The sequence below is a fragment of the Anomaloglossus baeobatrachus genome, unplaced genomic scaffold, assembly GCF_048569485.1.
Source record: "Anomaloglossus baeobatrachus isolate aAnoBae1 unplaced genomic scaffold, aAnoBae1.hap1 Scaffold_448, whole genome shotgun sequence".
In the NCBI taxonomy this organism is placed as follows: Eukaryota; Metazoa; Chordata; class Amphibia; order Anura; family Aromobatidae; genus Anomaloglossus; species Anomaloglossus baeobatrachus.
The window spans coordinates 186,695-200,903 of record NW_027443817.1 but is presented as its reverse complement, the minus strand read 5'-3'; the positions used below and the strand labels follow the sequence as shown (position 1 = coordinate 200,903).

The following is a 14,209-nucleotide window of genomic DNA, read 5'->3' as shown; positions in this document are numbered from 1 at the left end:
AAGAGATCATCATTACTCAAAGAAAACCCCAAAAACCAATGCATGATAGGAATAAACAGGTAACTTTCTTTGGAGTGGAAGCGGAGAGATCGCACCAGATGCCAATTCTAGATCTTATCACACCTGTGGTCACTGCAGCAGCAGGTGAATCCACTTTGTCCAAAAGGGATCTATTCCATTCAATTGCAAATGATCTAGATAAGACAGAGAACTGCAGCACGGGGACATAGCCGAGTTGGTCAGGTTGAGTGGTGATGAGTTTGCTATTTGGATGAATAAAGAAAGTCAAAAGTGTGAAAGATAAAAAACAAAAGGAGGAAGTGTGAAAAGTGAATGGGCCAAATTGAGGTGCATATGAAGACGTATGCTTTCTTCCAATTCATTAAATCGGGCTAATATGAATCAGGTGAATTGAGTTCTGCTTTTGGAAACTGGGTTAAGAAGGGGTGCACCGTTCCTGGAGGTACTGCAATACCAGGTCAATGCGTGGAGTGGACAGAGCAAGCTCTTTTTCCATCTCCCTGTTCTAAAAATCCATTTAATATATGGTCCCCAGATAGGGGACGTATCAGATATTAAACTGATAAGAACAGATTTTTGATTTAATGAAGCTTTCCAAAGCACCACAAAAAATGCATGACCGAAGTCACACCAAAAACAGTGCAAAGGCTAGGATTCGTGTGGACCCCACCGTGAGGAGAGGGTCCCCAAAAATCAACCCCGTCCCTCCGAGCCAGAAGGCCACAGCAAGGGTCAGGGATCTTCGGTGCTCTCCCAAGCCGAAGCCTGGTTGAGCCTTGTCGTTGCTCCCAGCGTCCACCCAGGCATCTTACCCAAGTGGAGTAGAGAGCTACTAGTTGTTGGTTTCGCAGCCGAAACTGCCCGGACCGTCAACCGGTGTTGGTTTCTCAGCCCAAGGCTAACCGGACCTCCAACCGGGTGTTGGTTTCTCAGCCGAAGCTGACCCAGACCTCCAACCGGGTGTTGGTTTCTCAGCCGAAGCTGACCCAGACCTCCAACCGGGTGTTAGTTTCTCAGCCCAAAGCTGACCAGACCTCCGACCGGGATTATAAAAATTTCCCTTCCTAGCCAGAAGGCCGGGATAGGGTAATATGCTCAAAAAGTATGAAAAGGCAAGGTACGGTGTGCTACAGAGCCCAAGGCTTGCCGGGGTCCCAAGCCAGCAAGCTCAGACTCACTCCAGGGTCGTCAGTCCTGGGGCACGTTGTACCATAGCCCCCCACCCTTACTCAGTCTAATAGCCTCGATCCTGGTAGGGCCATGTTTTCCTCTAGATGAATATACTATCCACCCAGAGTACTAGCAAGCGCAACCTTCCAGTGTGCATTGTATCATTGTACTAAGGTGGCCTGGAGCTTAAACCACCTCTTCGAACAACACTACACTTGATCTTAGCCAAAAGGCCGAGAAGCGATAACCAGAATTGGTTTGGGCCTCGAGTGGCACCCTGGCCTATGCCGGACACATCTTAGGGAGAGAGAGCGAGAGGGAGACAAACCCACGCCTACACAAGACATTTTGTCACCCAAGCCAACCCTTGAAAAGGCTGCTTTGCAGAGCAAAAACAAGAAGAATGGTGCGTTTTGCAGCCGCCGCCCACTGCAATGAATCTGAATAACTCCTCCTTTAGGGCGCAAGCAACTCCCCTCCCCCTTGCAGTCTTTCCAATTCACGATACAAAAAGACGGACAGGACAGGTTGCCTGACTTTCCGTCACTGCCACCCTTTGCCATCCTTACCCGTAGAAAGCCCTTTCATCATCCCCAAACCCTAATCTTTTCCCTTTCCTTCCCAGCCCCCAAACCCTGCCCTCTGTACCTTTCTCACCACCCGCTTCCCTTCTCCTGTCATCCCCCTACCACCCGGGAAAAAAAGAGATTGCCCCCTCCTTCCACTAGCCCACCCTCCCACCCAAAGAACAACTTCTTCTGCGCAGCTTGTTTTCTAGGCAGCAGCGCTATTGTGATGTCATCGGGGGGCATTGTGACAAGCCGCCAGTGTTCCGTCTCTTCATGTTGTGCACAGTTCAAACGGAAAATACATCAACAGGCAGACTACAGAAAAGCTTACTATCAAAGGTTAGAGGGGGGCTTTCTCAGAGGGCTTTTTACAGTTTTTCTATTCCCAATTAGCCGTTTAAGTGTACTTATTGAAAGTAGTAATTCTTTCATAGGCCGCCCTTTCTTAGTATTTGACGTTCCTTATATTGCGGTATGAGGCTTCGCAGTAGGTTGCAAACATTCATCACCCATGACTGTCCCCAATTGAGCTCAGAAGCTCAATGTCTATCATGACCTCTCTTTTAGAATGTCCAAGAGCAAGCAAACTATTCCTCCAGGAGAGGGCGCCAACAGACTACTAAAGAGATCATCATTACTCAAAGAAAACCCCAAAAACCAATGCATGATAGGAATAAACAGGTAACTTTCTTTGGAGTGGAAGCGGAGAGATCGCACCAGATGCCAATTCTAGATCTTATCACACCTGTGGTCACTGCAGCAGCAGGTGAATCCACTTTGTCCAAAAGGGATCTATTCCATTCAATTGCAAATGATCTAGATAAGACAGAGAACTGCAGCACGGGGACATAGCCGAGTTGGTCAGGTTGAGTGGTGATGAGTTTGCTATTTGGATGAATAAAGAAAGTCAAAAGTGTGAAAGATAAAAAACAAAAGGAGGAAGTGTGAAAAGTGAATGGGCCAAATTGAGGTGCATATGAAGACGTATGCTTTCTTCCAATTCATTAAATCGGGCTAATATGAATCAGGTGAATTGAGTTCTGCTTTTGGAAACTGGGTTAAGAAGGGGTGCACCGTTCCTGGAGGTACTGCAATACCAGGTCAATGCGTGGAGTGGACAGAGCAAGCTCTTTTTCCATCTCCCTGTTCTAAAAATCCATTTAATATATGGTCCCCAGATAGGGGACGTATCAGATATTAAACTGATAAGAACAGATACTACACTTGATCTTAGCCAAAAGGCCGAGAAGCGATAACCAGAATTGGTTTGGGCCTCGAGTGGCACCCTGGCCTATGCCGGACACATCTTAGGGAGAGAGAGCGAGAGGGAGACAAACCCACGCCTACACAAGACATTTTGTCACCCAAGCCAACCCTTGAAAAGGCTGCTTTGCAGAGCAAAAACAAGAAGAATGGTGCGTTTTGCAGCCGCCGCCCACTGCAATGAATCTGAATAACTCCTCCTTTAGGGCGCAAGCAACTCCCCTCCCCCTTGCAGTCTTTCCAATTCACGATACAAAAAGACGGACAGGACAGGTTGCCTGACTTTCCGTCACTGCCACCCTTTGCCATCCTTACCCGTAGAAAGCCCTTTCATCATCCCCAAACCCTAATCTTTTCCCTTTCCTTCCCAGCCCCCAAACCCTGCCCTCTGTACCTTTCTCACCACCCGCTTCCCTTCTCCTGTCATCCCCCTACCACCCGGGAAAAAAAGAGATTGCCCCCTCCTTCCACTAGCCCACCCTCCCACCCAAAGAACAACTTCTTCTGCGCAGCTTGTTTTCTAGGCAGCAGCGCTATTGTGATGTCATCGGGGGGCATTGTGACAAGCCGCCAGTGTTCCGTCTCTTCATGTTGTGCACAGTTCAAACGGAAAATACATCAACAGGCAGACTACAGAAAAGCTTACTATCAAAGGTTAGAGGGGGGCTTTCTCAGAGGGCTTTTTACAGTTTTTCTATTCCCAATTAGCCGTTTAAGTGTACTTATTGAAAGTAGTAATTCTTTCATAGGCCGCCCTTTCTTAGTATTTGACGTTCCTTATATTGCGGTATGAGGCTTCGCAGTAGGTTGCAAACATTCATCACCCATGACTGTCCCCAATTGAGCTCAGAAGCTCAATGTCTATCATGACCTCTCTTTTAGAATGTCCAAGAGCAAGCAAACTATTCCTCCAGGAGAGGGCGCCAACAGACTACTAAAGAGATCATCATTACTCAAAGAAAACCCCAAAAACCAATGCATGATAGGAATAAACAGGTAACTTTCTTTGGAGTGGAAGCGGAGAGATCGCACCAGATGCCAATTCTAGATCTTATCACACCTGTGGTCACTGCAGCAGCAGGTGAATCCACTTTGTCCAAAAGGGATCTATTCCATTCAATTGCAAATGATCTAGATAAGACAGAGAACTGCAGCACGGGGACATAGCCGAGTTGGTCAGGTTGAGTGGTGATGAGTTTGCTATTTGGATGAATAAAGAAAGTCAAAAGTGTGAAAGATAAAAAACAAAAGGAGGAAGTGTGAAAAGTGAATGGGCCAAATTGAGGTGCATATGAAGACGTATGCTTTCTTCCAATTCATTAAATCGGGCTAATATGAATCAGGTGAATTGAGTTCTGCTTTTGGAAACTGGGTTAAGAAGGGGTGCACCGTTCCTGGAGGTACTGCAATACCAGGTCAATGCGTGGAGTGGACAGAGCAAGCTCTTTTTCCATCTCCCTGTTCTAAAAATCCATTTAATATATGGTCCCCAGATAGGGGACGTATCAGATATTAAACTGATAAGAACAGATTTTTGATTTAATGAAGCTTTCCAAAGCACCACAAAAAATGCATGACCGAAGTCACACCAAAAACAGTGCAAAGGCTAGGATTCGTGTGGACCCCACCGTGAGGAGAGGGTCCCCAAAAATCAACCCCGTCCCTCCGAGCCAGAAGGCCACAGCAAGGGTCAGGGATCTTCGGTGCTCTCCCAAGCCGAAGCCTGGTTGAGCCTTGTCGTTGCTCCCAGCGTCCACCCAGGCATCTTACCCAAGTGGAGTAGAGAGCTACTAGTTGTTGGTTTCGCAGCCGAAACTGCCCGGACCGTCAACCGGTGTTGGTTTCTCAGCCCAAGGCTAACCGGACCTCCAACCGGGTGTTGGTTTCTCAGCCGAAGCTGACCCAGACCTCCAACCGGGTGTTGGTTTCTCAGCCGAAGCTGACCCAGACCTCCAACCGGGTGTTAGTTTCTCAGCCCAAAGCTGACCAGACCTCCGACCGGGATTATAAAAATTTCCCTTCCTAGCCAGAAGGCCGGGATAGGGTAATATGCTCAAAAAGTATGAAAAGGCAAGGTACGGTGTGCTACAGAGCCCAAGGCTTGCCGGGGTCCCAAGCCAGCAAGCTCAGACTCACTCCAGGGTCGTCAGTCCTGGGGCACGTTGTACCATAGCCCCCCACCCTTACTCAGTCTAATAGCCTCGATCCTGGTAGGGCCATGTTTTCCTCTAGATGAATATACTATCCACCCAGAGTACTAGCAAGCGCAACCTTCCAGTGTGCATTGTATCATTGTACTAAGGTGGCCTGGAGCTTAAACCACCTCTTCGAACAACACTACACTTGATCTTAGCCAAAAGGCCGAGAAGCGATAACCAGAATTGGTTTGGGCCTCGAGTGGCACCCTGGCCTATGCCGGACACATCTTAGGGAGAGAGAGCGAGAGGGAGACAAACCCACGCCTACACAAGACATTTTGTCACCCAAGCCAACCCTTGAAAAGGCTGCTTTGCAGAGCAAAAACAAGAAGAATGGTGCGTTTTGCAGCCGCCGCCCACTGCAATGAATCTGAATAACTCCTCCTTTAGGGCGCAAGCAACTCCCCTCCCCCTTGCAGTCTTTCCAATTCACGATACAAAAAGACGGACAGGACAGGTTGCCTGACTTTCCGTCACTGCCACCCTTTGCCATCCTTACCCGTAGAAAGCCCTTTCATCATCCCCAAACCCTAATCTTTTCCCTTTCCTTCCCAGCCCCCAAACCCTGCCCTCTGTACCTTTCTCACCACCCGCTTCCCTTCTCCTGTCATCCCCCTACCACCCGGGAAAAAAAGAGATTGCCCCCTCCTTCCACTAGCCCACCCTCCCACCCAAAGAACAACTTCTTCTGCGCAGCTTGTTTTCTAGGCAGCAGCGCTATTGTGATGTCATCGGGGGGCATTGTGACAAGCCGCCAGTGTTCCGTCTCTTCATGTTGTGCACAGTTCAAACGGAAAATACATCAACAGGCAGACTACAGAAAAGCTTACTATCAAAGGTTAGAGGGGGGCTTTCTCAGAGGGCTTTTTACAGTTTTTCTATTCCCAATTAGCCGTTTAAGTGTACTTATTGAAAGTAGTAATTCTTTCATAGGCCGCCCTTTCTTAGTATTTGACGTTCCTTATATTGCGGTATGAGGCTTCGCAGTAGGTTGCAAACATTCATCACCCATGACTGTCCCCAATTGAGCTCAGAAGCTCAATGTCTATCATGACCTCTCTTTTAGAATGTCCAAGAGCAAGCAAACTATTCCTCCAGGAGAGGGCGCCAACAGACTACTAAAGAGATCATCATTACTCAAAGAAAACCCCAAAAACCAATGCATGATAGGAATAAACAGGTAACTTTCTTTGGAGTGGAAGCGGAGAGATCGCACCAGATGCCAATTCTAGATCTTATCACACCTGTGGTCACTGCAGCAGCAGGTGAATCCACTTTGTCCAAAAGGGATCTATTCCATTCAATTGCAAATGATCTAGATAAGACAGAGAACTGCAGCACGGGGACATAGCCGAGTTGGTCAGGTTGAGTGGTGATGAGTTTGCTATTTGGATGAATAAAGAAAGTCAAAAGTGTGAAAGATAAAAAACAAAAGGAGGAAGTGTGAAAAGTGAATGGGCCAAATTGAGGTGCATATGAAGACGTATGCTTTCTTCCAATTCATTAAATCGGGCTAATATGAATCAGGTGAATTGAGTTCTGCTTTTGGAAACTGGGTTAAGAAGGGGTGCACCGTTCCTGGAGGTACTGCAATACCAGGTCAATGCGTGGAGTGGACAGAGCAAGCTCTTTTTCCATCTCCCTGTTCTAAAAATCCATTTAATATATGGTCCCCAGATAGGGGACGTATCAGATATTAAACTGATAAGAACAGATTTTTGATTTAATGAAGCTTTCCAAAGCACCACAAAAAATGCATGACCGAAGTCACACCAAAAACAGTGCAAAGGCTAGGATTCGTGTGGACCCCACCGTGAGGAGAGGGTCCCCAAAAATCAACCCCGTCCCTCCGAGCCAGAAGGCCACAGCAAGGGTCAGGGATCTTCGGTGCTCTCCCAAGCCGAAGCCTGGTTGAGCCTTGTCGTTGCTCCCAGCGTCCACCCAGGCATCTTACCCAAGTGGAGTAGAGAGCTACTAGTTGTTGGTTTCGCAGCCGAAACTGCCCGGACCGTCAACCGGTGTTGGTTTCTCAGCCCAAGGCTAACCGGACCTCCAACCGGGTGTTGGTTTCTCAGCCGAAGCTGACCCAGACCTCCAACCGGGTGTTGGTTTCTCAGCCGAAGCTGACCCAGACCTCCAACCGGGTGTTAGTTTCTCAGCCCAAAGCTGACCAGACCTCCGACCGGGATTATAAAAATTTCCCTTCCTAGCCAGAAGGCCGGGATAGGGTAATATGCTCAAAAAGTATGAAAAGGCAAGGTACGGTGTGCTACAGAGCCCAAGGCTTGCCGGGGTCCCAAGCCAGCATGCTCAGACTCACTCCAGGGTCGTCAGTCCTGGGGCACGTTGTACCATAGCCCCCCACCCTTACTCAGTCTAATAGCCTCGATCCTGGTAGGGCCATGTTTTCCTCTAGATGAATATACTATCCACCCAGAGTACTAGCAAGCGCAACCTTCCAGTGTGCATTGTATCATTGTACTAAGGTGGCCTGGAGCTTAAACCACCTCTTCGAACAACACTACACTTGATCTTAGCCAAAAGGCCGAGAAGCGATAACCAGAATTGGTTTGGGCCTCGAGTGGCACCCTGGCCTATGCCGGACACATCTTAGGGAGAGAGAGCGAGAGGGAGACAAACCCACGCCTACACAAGACATTTTGTCACCCAAGCCAACCCTTGAAAAGGCTGCTTTGCAGAGCAAAAACAAGAAGAATGGTGCGTTTTGCAGCCGCCGCCCACTGCAATGAATCTGAATAACTCCTCCTTTAGGGCGCAAGCAACTCCCCTCCCCCTTGCAGTCTTTCCAATTCACGATACAAAAAGACGGACAGGACAGGTTGCCTGACTTTCCGTCACTGCCACCCTTTGCCATCCTTACCCGTAGAAAGCCCTTTCATCATCCCCAAACCCTAATCTTTTCCCTTTCCTTCCCAGCCCCCAAACCCTGCCCTCTGTACCTTTCTCACCACCCGCTTCCCTTCTCCTGTCATCCCCCTACCACCCGGGAAAAAAAGAGATTGCCCCCTCCTTCCACTAGCCCACCCTCCCACCCAAAGAACAACTTCTTCTGCGCAGCTTGTTTTCTAGGCAGCAGCGCTATTGTGATGTCATCGGGGGGCATTGTGACAAGCCGCCAGTGTTCCGTCTCTTCATGTTGTGCACAGTTCAAACGGAAAATACATCAACAGGCAGACTACAGAAAAGCTTACTATCAAAGGTTAGAGGGGGGCTTTCTCAGAGGGCTTTTTACAGTTTTTCTATTCCCAATTAGCCGTTTAAGTGTACTTATTGAAAGTAGTAATTCTTTCATAGGCCGCCCTTTCTTAGTATTTGACGTTCCTTATATTGCGGTATGAGGCTTCGCAGTAGGTTGCAAACATTCATCACCCATGACTGTCCCCAATTGAGCTCAGAAGCTCAATGTCTATCATGACCTCTCTTTTAGAATGTCCAAGAGCAAGCAAACTATTCCTCCAGGAGAGGGCGCCAACAGACTACTAAAGAGATCATCATTACTCAAAGAAAACCCCAAAAACCAATGCATGATAGGAATAAACAGGTAACTTTCTTTGGAGTGGAAGCGGAGAGATCGCACCAGATGCCAATTCTAGATCTTATCACACCTGTGGTCACTGCAGCAGCAGGTGAATCCACTTTGTCCAAAAGGGATCTATTCCATTCAATTGCAAATGATCTAGATAAGACAGAGAACTGCAGCACGGGGACATAGCCGAGTTGGTCAGGTTGAGTGGTGATGAGTTTGCTATTTGGATGAATAAAGAAAGTCAAAAGTGTGAAAGATAAAAAACAAAAGGAGGAAGTGTGAAAAGTGAATGGGCCAAATTGAGGTGCATATGAAGACGTATGCTTTCTTCCAATTCATTAAATCGGGCTAATATGAATCAGGTGAATTGAGTTCTGCTTTTGGAAACTGGGTTAAGAAGGGGTGCACCGTTCCTGGAGGTACTGCAATACCAGGTCAATGCGTGGAGTGGACAGAGCAAGCTCTTTTTCCATCTCCCTGTTCTAAAAATCCATTTAATATATGGTCCCCAGATAGGGGACGTATCAGATATTAAACTGATAAGAACAGATTTTTGATTTAATGAAGCTTTCCAAAGCACCACAAAAAATGCATGACCGAAGTCACACCAAAAACAGTGCAAAGGCTAGGATTCGTGTGGACCCCACCGTGAGGAGAGGGTCCCCAAAAATCAACCCCGTCCCTCCGAGCCAGAAGGCCACAGCAAGGGTCAGGGATCTTCGGTGCTCTCCCAAGCCGAAGCCTGGTTGAGCCTTGTCGTTGCTCCCAGCGTCCACCCAGGCATCTTACCCAAGTGGAGTAGAGAGCTACTAGTTGTTGGTTTCGCAGCCGAAACTGCCCGGACCGTCAACCGGTGTTGGTTTCTCAGCCCAAGGCTAACCGGACCTCCAACCGGGTGTTGGTTTCTCAGCCGAAGCTGACCCAGACCTCCAACCGGGTGTTGGTTTCTCAGCCGAAGCTGACCCAGACCTCCAACCGGGTGTTAGTTTCTCAGCCCAAAGCTGACCAGACCTCCGACCGGGATTATAAAAATTTCCCTTCCTAGCCAGAAGGCCGGGATAGGGTAATATGCTCAAAAAGTATGAAAAGGCAAGGTACGGTGTGCTACAGAGCCCAAGGCTTGCCGGGGTCCCAAGCCAGCAAGCTCAGACTCACTCCAGGGTCGTCAGTCCTGGGGCACGTTGTACCATAGCCCCCCACCCTTACTCAGTCTAATAGCCTCGATCCTGGTAGGGCCATGTTTTCCTCTAGATGAATATACTATCCACCCAGAGTACTAGCAAGCGCAACCTTCCAGTGTGCATTGTATCATTGTACTAAGGTGGCCTGGAGCTTAAACCACCTCTTCGAACAACACTACACTTGATCTTAGCCAAAAGGCCGAGAAGCGATAACCAGAATTGGTTTGGGCCTCGAGTGGCACCCTGGCCTATGCCGGACACATCTTAGGGAGAGAGAGCGAGAGGGAGACAAACCCACGCCTACACAAGACATTTTGTCACCCAAGCCAACCCTTGAAAAGGCTGCTTTGCAGAGCAAAAACAAGAAGAATGGTGCGTTTTGCAGCCGCCGCCCACTGCAATGAATCTGAATAACTCCTCCTTTAGGGCGCAAGCAACTCCCCTCCCCCTTGCAGTCTTTCCAATTCACGATACAAAAAGACGGACAGGACAGGTTGCCTGACTTTCCGTCACTGCCACCCTTTGCCATCCTTACCCGTAGAAAGCCCTTTCATCATCCCCAAACCCTAATCTTTTCCCTTTCCTTCCCAGCCCCCAAACCCTGCCCTCTGTACCTTTCTCACCACCCGCTTCCCTTCTCCTGTCATCCCCCTACCACCCGGGAAAAAAAGAGATTGCCCCCTCCTTCCACTAGCCCACCCTCCCACCCAAAGAACAACTTCTTCTGCGCAGCTTGTTTTCTAGGCAGCAGCGCTATTGTAATGTCATCGGGGGGCATTGTGACAAGCCGCCAGTGTTCCGTCTCTTCATGTTGTGCACAGTTCAAACGGAAAATACATCAACAGGCAGACTACAGAAAAGCTTACTATCAAAGGTTAGAGGGGGGCTTTCTCAGAGGGCTTTTTACAGTTTTTCTATTCCCAATTAGCCGTTTAAGTGTACTTATTGAAAGTAGTAATTCTTTCATAGGCCGCCCTTTCTTAGTATTTGACGTTCCTTATATTGCGGTATGAGGCTTCGCAGTAGGTTGCAAACATTCATCACCCATGACTGTCCCCAATTGAGCTCAGAAGCTCAATGTCTATCATGACCTCTCTTTTAGAATGTCCAAGAGCAAGCAAACTATTCCTCCAGGAGAGGGCGCCAACAGACTACTAAAGAGATCATCATTACTCAAAGAAAACCCCAAAAACCAATGCATGATAGGAATAAACAGGTAACTTTCTTTGGAGTGGAAGCGGAGAGATCGCACCAGATGCCAATTCTAGATCTTATCACACCTGTGGTCACTGCAGCAGCAGGTGAATCCACTTTGTCCAAAAGGGATCTATTCCATTCAATTGCAAATGATCTAGATAAGACAGAGAACTGCAGCACGGGGACATAGCCGAGTTGGTCAGGTTGAGTGGTGATGAGTTTGCTATTTGGATGAATAAAGAAAGTCAAAAGTGTGAAAGATAAAAAACAAAAGGAGGAAGTGTGAAAAGTGAATGGGCCAAATTGAGGTGCATATGAAGACGTATGCTTTCTTCCAATTCATTAAATCGGGCTAATATGAATCAGGTGAATTGAGTTCTGCTTTTGGAAACTGGGTTAAGAAGGGGTGCACCGTTCCTGGAGGTACTGCAATACCAGGTCAATGCGTGGAGTGGACAGAGCAAGCTCTTTTTCCATCTCCCTGTTCTAAAAATCCATTTAATATATGGTCCCCAGATAGGGGACGTATCAGATATTAAACTGATAAGAACAGATACTACACTTGATCTTAGCCAAAAGGCCGAGAAGCGATAACCAGAATTGGTTTGGGCCTCGAGTGGCACCCTGGCCTATGCCGGACACATCTTAGGGAGAGAGAGCGAGAGGGAGACAAACCCACGCCTACACAAGACATTTTGTCACCCAAGCCAACCCTTGAAAAGGCTGCTTTGCAGAGCAAAAACAAGAAGAATGGTGCGTTTTGCAGCCGCCGCCCACTGCAATGAATCTGAATAACTCCTCCTTTAGGGCGCAAGCAACTCCCCTCCCCCTTGCAGTCTTTCCAATTCACGATACAAAAAGACGGACAGGACAGGTTGCCTGACTTTCCGTCACTGCCACCCTTTGCCATCCTTACCCGTAGAAAGCCCTTTCATCATCCCCAAACCCTAATCTTTTCCCTTTCCTTCCCAGCCCCCAAACCCTGCCCTCTGTACCTTTCTCACCACCCGCATCCCTTCTCCTGTCATCCCCCTACCACCCGGGAAAAAAAGAGATTGCCCCCTCCTTCCACTAGCCCACCCTCCCACCCAAAGAACAACTTCTTCTGCGCAGCTTGTTTTCTAGGCAGCAGCGCTATTGTGATGTCATCGGGGGGCATTGTGACAAGCCGCCAGTGTTCCGTCTCTTCATGTTGTGCACAGTTCAAACGGAAAATACATCAACAGGCAGACTACAGAAAAGCTTACTATCAAAGGTTAGAGGGGGGCTTTCTCAGAGGGCTTTTTACAGTTTTTCTATTCCCAATTAGCCGTTTAAGTGTACTTATTGAAAGTAGTAATTCTTTCATAGGCCGCCCTTTCTTAGTATTTGACGTTCCTTATATTGCGGTATGAGGCTTCGCAGTAGGTTGCAAACATTCATCACCCATGACTGTCCCCAATTGAGCTCAGAAGCTCAATGTCTATCATGACCTCTCTTTTAGAATGTCCAAGAGCAAGCAAACTATTCCTCCAGGAGAGGGCGCCAACAGACTACTAAAGAGATCATCATTACTCAAAGAAAACCCCAAAAACCAATGCATGATAGGAATAAACAGGTAACTTTCTTTGGAGTGGAAGCGGAGAGATCGCACCAGATGCCAATTCTAGATCTTATCACACCTGTGGTCACTGCAGCAGCAGGTGAATCCACTTTGTCCAAAAGGGATCTATTCCATTCAATTGCAAATGATCTAGATAAGACAGAGAACTGCAGCACGGGGACATAGCCGAGTTGGTCAGGTTGAGTGGTGATGAGTTTGCTATTTGGATGAATAAAGAAAGTCAAAAGTGTGAAAGATAAAAAACAAAAGGAGGAAGTGTGAAAAGTGAATGGGCCAAATTGAGGTGCATATGAAGACGTATGCGTTCTTCCAATTCATTAAATCGGGCTAATATGAATCAGGTGAATTGAGTTCTGCTTTTGGAAACTGGGTTAAGAAGGGGTGCACCGTTCCTGGAGGTACTGCAATACCAGGTCAATGCGTGGAGTGGACAGAGCAAGCTCTTTTTCCATCTCCCTGTTCTAAAAATCCATTTAATATATGGTCCCCAGATAGGGGACGTATCAGATATTAAACTGATAAGAACAGATACTACACTTGATCTTAGCCAAAAGGCCGAGAAGCGATAACCAGAATTGGTTTGGGCCTCGAGTGGCACCCTGGCCTATGCCGGACACATCTTAGGGAGAGAGAGCGAGAGGGAGACAAACCCACGCCTACACAAGACATTTTGTCACCCAAGCCAACCCTTGAAAAGGCTGCTTTGCAGAGCAAAAACAAGAAGAATGGTGCGTTTTGCAGCCGCCGCCCACTGCAATGAATCTGAATAACTTCTCCTTTAGGGCGCAAGCAACTCCCCTCCCCCTTGCAGTCTTTCCAATTCACGATACAAAAAGACGGACAGGACAGGTTGCCTGACTTTCCGTCACTGCCACCCTTTGCCATCCTTACCCGTAGAAAGCCCTTTCATCATCCCCAAACCCTAATCTTTTCCCTTTCCTTCCCAGCCCCCAAACCCTGCCCTCTGTACCTTTCTCACCACCCGCTTCCCTTCTCCTGTCATCCCCCTACCACCCGGGAAAAAAAGAGATTGCCCCCTCCTTCCACTAGCCCACCCTCCCACCCAAAGAACAACTTCTTCTGCGCAGCTTGTTTTCTAGGCAGCAGCGCTATTGTGATGTCATCGGGGGGCATTGTGACAAGCCGCCAGTGTTCCGTCTCTTCATGTTGTGCACAGTTCAAACGGAAAATACATCAACAGGCAGACTACAGAAAAGCTTACTATCAAAGGTTAGAGGGGGGCTTTCTCAGAGGGCTTTTTACAGTTTTTCTATTCCCAATTAGCCGTTTAAGTGTACTTATTGAAAGTAGTAATTCTTTCATAGGCCGCCCTTTCTTAGTATTTGACGTTCCTTATATTGCGGTATGAGGCTTCGCAGTAGGTTGCAAACATTCATCACCCATGACTGTCCCCAATTGAGCTCAGAAGCTCAATGTCTATCATGACCTCTCTTTTAGAA

General features: G+C 47.9%; 7 non-coding genes across 7 annotated transcripts; all 7 read right to left on the bottom strand.

Annotated features, from left to right (window-relative positions):
• Nucleotides 1-441: 441 nt before the first annotated feature.
• LOC142280110 (U2 spliceosomal RNA) lies at nt 442-634 on the bottom strand. The gene has a single exon (XR_012742471.1). It is a non-coding gene; the product is annotated as a U2 spliceosomal RNA (small nuclear RNA).
• Nucleotides 635-2,823: 2,189 nt separating this feature from the next.
• Nucleotides 2,824-3,014, bottom strand: LOC142280060 (U2 spliceosomal RNA). Its single transcript, XR_012742427.1, has one exon. It is a non-coding gene; the product is annotated as a U2 spliceosomal RNA (small nuclear RNA).
• Nucleotides 3,015-4,401: 1,387 nt separating this feature from the next.
• Nucleotides 4,402-4,594, bottom strand: LOC142280109 (U2 spliceosomal RNA). The gene has a single exon (XR_012742470.1). It is a non-coding gene; the product is annotated as a U2 spliceosomal RNA (small nuclear RNA).
• Nucleotides 4,595-6,783: 2,189 nt separating this feature from the next.
• Nucleotides 6,784-6,976, bottom strand: LOC142280108 (U2 spliceosomal RNA). The gene has a single exon (XR_012742469.1). It is a non-coding gene; the product is annotated as a U2 spliceosomal RNA (small nuclear RNA).
• A 2,189-nt stretch (nt 6,977-9,165) lies between these two features.
• LOC142280106 (U2 spliceosomal RNA) lies at nt 9,166-9,358 on the bottom strand. The gene has a single exon (XR_012742468.1). It is a non-coding gene; the product is annotated as a U2 spliceosomal RNA (small nuclear RNA).
• Nucleotides 9,359-11,547: 2,189 nt separating this feature from the next.
• Nucleotides 11,548-11,738, bottom strand: LOC142280059 (U2 spliceosomal RNA). The gene has a single exon (XR_012742426.1). It is a non-coding gene; the product is annotated as a U2 spliceosomal RNA (small nuclear RNA).
• A 1,387-nt stretch (nt 11,739-13,125) lies between these two features.
• Nucleotides 13,126-13,316, bottom strand: LOC142280058 (U2 spliceosomal RNA). Its single transcript, XR_012742425.1, has one exon. It is a non-coding gene; the product is annotated as a U2 spliceosomal RNA (small nuclear RNA).
• Between the last annotated feature and the right edge of the window lie 893 nt (nt 13,317-14,209).